Genomic DNA, 4,192 nt, shown 5'->3' with positions numbered 1-4,192 from the left:
CGGTGGGGGCACAGACGGCTTTGATAGGGTCAACATCAGCATGAAGTTGGAGGAACTGCCAGGCCGCATAAGTCCAACAGGGCAGGACAGCTCAAGGAGGGTAGCTATGATCTGATCAGTAGTTCCAGGCATCTACATTACATTGGTCATATACCTTGGACTTGATTCTGTACTCCTTGGGTGTGAGTTGCTCCTCCTCCAGTTCTATAGCTTGACCTGCAACACAGTAAAGTGAGGGTCCCTGCTGGGCTTCGCTATGTTACCTCCATCCTCTCCCTGCTGGAGGCTAGCCAAGGGTAGGGATTTGGCAAGGACTCAGAAAGAAAGTTGGGAAAGTCTGTTATGCATCCAATTTACAGGAACATCCTATGGTCAAATACACTTCACAGGCATCTCCTCTGACAATGGGGTCACTCAGCACCAGCAGCAAGTATTAAGAGAGGAAAGACAGTCCTCAGAGCTCCACAGCTCTATTTTGAGCCCAACTTCGGCTCCGACCAATTGTGCAACCAGAGACAACTTACACATTTTCTCCAAGCCTCTAGATTCTTCTATGTAAAGTCAAGGTCAAGATCCTTGCCTTGCAGGATTGCTGAGAAGCACTAGGTCTATGGGAAATGCTCAGTAATTGTCAGCTAGCCTTTATTTATTTAGTTAGTTAATTTTTGATAAATTTTTGCTATAAGGTTCATGTACTAGCTGGAGAGACAGAGAGACAGAAAGCAAGAAATTATCCCCTAGAGGGAATGTCCACACTGTAATCCCTTCTCCATTCTCTTGGAATTTTGGGCACGCATGTATGTGCACCCAGCCTGAGTTTCAAGTCTCTGGGTTTGGGACTCGAACTGCAGTTGGCCATGTGGGAGCCAACGATGTAACCATTACACTATCTGCTGGCATCATCAGCTAGTATTTAAATGTGTCCTTCTTTTTCTCCAAATGTACAGTTATAACCCAACAGCTGCATTAGTTCTATTGCACCAGCAAAGATGATGAGAATTTTCATGGTACCACCCACTACCAACCTCAAAAAATGAATTCTCCACAATGCAGTTGTCCCTGCCTTTCTTTCTCCTTTCTCAGAAATACCTATCAGTCAAATGGCTGCTGGTGGTCTTTCCATCTAGTCACAGGGATGATCTCCATAGAGAATGATCATGGATGACAGGGTCGCAGAGTCCATCTTCAAGGAATAATGGCTGATAATTTAGTACTACTGAGGCTGTCTCTCCTATCATTCAGATGATAGCTGACTTCACAACTCTAAAAGGAACTAAGACTCTCTCTTGCTCTGTAATGTCACCCAAAGCTAAGACTGTTCAAGTCAGTTTCCAGCCAGTCCCTCACTCATGATGAGCCCCTTCACCTAATTTGGTCTTAGTGCACCAGCCTCCTCAGTGGTATACAGGAGGATATGTAGGTCCTTTCAAGCTCTCCATGACATAAATTGAGACAACTTGAAGCTACCTCCTTCAGGAAATGTTCTTTGATTTCTCCACCTGGACATATTGATTTCTTCTGAACTCCCATGGGCCCCCTAGGCTTTACTAAGACTACATATTCTTCAGGGCTCAAGGTCAAAATATTAGGTCCCTTGTTCAAAAGCCACACACAAAAAAAGTCATTCAAGGCACTAAAATAAAGTATTTTATTTTCTTCCTTAAGCTCACTTTTGACTTGTCATTATGTTTTCTATGTAGTATTCAATTTCTTTTTAGTAAAGAAAAACTAATATTTTAAAGTATTAAAATGTGCATATCGTTCCTCTTTCTATTATGCAATGTCTATTTTAAATGCAAAACTAGCAGAATTTAACTCACAGGTGGATTCACCCAAATTTGTATTTTGTGCCACAATTTGTGTTTTATAGTTCGTGCATGTGTATAGTACTGATAGGCTGGCTACATGGATGTGTGACCTGAGTAGTCATTACTAGCACAGTGTGCAAACAGAGTGGCAAAAAAACAATGGCTTTCAGGAAATTCTAAGTATTTCTTCTGGTCATGCAATGAAGCAATGTTCCATTGTCCTATCAGAGTTCACTTCAGAAACACAAAATCAAAAATATAATTTTGAATAATTTCAAGATGGCAATAGCAGAGCACCAAATCCACCACAAACCCCTCTGAGCAGGGAGCCCTGTGTTACTGAGCAGGTTGCATGTCCAGGAAGCAACCTGTTTCCTACCTTGATTGGTTCAACTATGCCTTCCTCTGTTACTGAACTGTGAGATCACTGGAGAAGGAATTCAGTGTGTTTCAACATCTTCCTCATAGTGGATGAGCAAATGAAGTAATAAATAAACAGTCAGAACACATGCTCAAAATCAAGATTTCCATATTTCACACTCAAATCAGAATTTGGTCCTCCTCCTTTACTTAAAAAGTGGAGTCCACTAAGTTATAATCATTCCCACTATGTCCATAGGGGGTATGGGAGTTCATTTGAAAAGCCATGATTTTGAGATTTGATCTATGAAAAGAAGTAACTCTTGTCGCAGCAGAGAATAACAGTATTCTCAGAAATACGTGAGGAAACAAACGGGATATGATTTAGTAATATATCCATTCATTCAACAATTAAATGTGTATCAAGTGTCTATTGTAGTACTGGTACATCAATGAAGAAAGTAGACTAGATAAAATATACTAGTAAATAAAGTAGAAGACAATTAACATCACAAAGAAATACTAACCAAAAGAGGGGGTTAGGAGTGCTAGGGGTAATGAGGGGCTGTGTGTCTGTCAGATAGCTAGAAAAGTCTTCTTAAAAATGGTGACACTTGAGCAAAAATTTGAATGAGACAGGATGAGTCACGCAGATATGTGGGGAGACAATATTCTAGCCACACTTCAACTCTTGCACAGCATCTAATGGATATTATTGGGCTTCTCTGAAAAGTAAATCCAGATGGGGTTATTTTCACAGGCATGCTTTTTTCTCCCAGGTCACCAGCTGCCACTTATCTAAATATTAATCAGTCTCTCCTTCATTGGGCATGTTATAGAGGTGAACACCTTCCATGCATGAAGTTAACGACTGCAGTTAGGTCATTCTTTGAAAATGATTGGTTACTATATTATAGGTTGAGCATTTCTAATTCAAAAATCCAAAATGAAAATGCCCAAAATCCAAAATTTTTTGAGCATTGACATGCTGCTGCAAGTGAAAAATTCTATACCTAGCCTCATGTGACAGACAGGGTACAGTCAAAATGCTGCAAAATAAAAATACTGTATAAAACTACCTTTAGGCTATGTATAAAGTGTCTATGCAGCATCAATAAACTTATGGTTAGCCTTGGGTCCCATACCTGAGATCTCTCATTATTATATATATGCAAATATTCCAAAATCCAAAAAAAAAAATTCAAAATCTAGTCCCAAGCGTTTTCTAATAAGGAATATTCAACCTGTAGTTTCTCATGACTGTCTTAACAAAGTAGCACAAACTGGGTGGCTTAAACAATAGAAATTTATTGTCTCCTAGTTCTGAAGGCTAGAAGTCCAAAATCAAGGTGCCAAGATGGCCACAATTTCTCTATTGTCTCTCAAGGAATAATCTTTCCTTGCCTCTTTCAGCTTTTGGTAGCCCCAGGATTTCCTTAGTTTGTAGATGCATCTTTCCAATCTCTATCTCCATCATCACATGGCTGTATTCTCTTCTCTCCTGTGTCTCCAGTAGAACACCAGTCATACTGGATTAGAGTTAATCCTAATGACTTCATTTTAACCTGATCATATTTGCAAGGACCTTATTTTCAAATGAGGTCACATCACATAACAAGTATGAGGGTTAAGACTTCAACATGTCTTTTCAGGGGACACAATTAAATAAGGCCATGGAGGGAAGATAATTATCTCACTGACCCATATGGAGATCATATTGTTCTGGGTGGCCAACACGTTTGCCCTGAATACAGACCATTTATATGTGCAGCTCAAAGCCTCTTTCGTCCCACTTCGGGTTATGTAGGCACAAATATTCTTGGGACCACTGTTGCCCGTTTTGTTACTGGCTGCCATGATTTCAGTGGGGAGATACTTACAAGGCTTTGTTCACTCAAAAACAGGAAGAATATGCTGCCATCGAAGCTAGGTACAGCCCTGATCTCCTGAGTAATCCAGCACATCTCATGGCTTCTGGTTTCTCATTTCTGGTTTCCAATTTTCTAATGCTTTTCGTCGGTTAT

This window comes from Tupaia chinensis, unplaced genomic scaffold (genome assembly GCF_000334495.1).
Source record: "Tupaia chinensis unplaced genomic scaffold, TupChi_1.0 Scaffold000146_1, whole genome shotgun sequence".
Taxonomy (NCBI): Eukaryota; Metazoa; Chordata; class Mammalia; order Scandentia; family Tupaiidae; genus Tupaia; species Tupaia belangeri.
Note: the sequence above shows the minus strand (reverse complement) of the source record.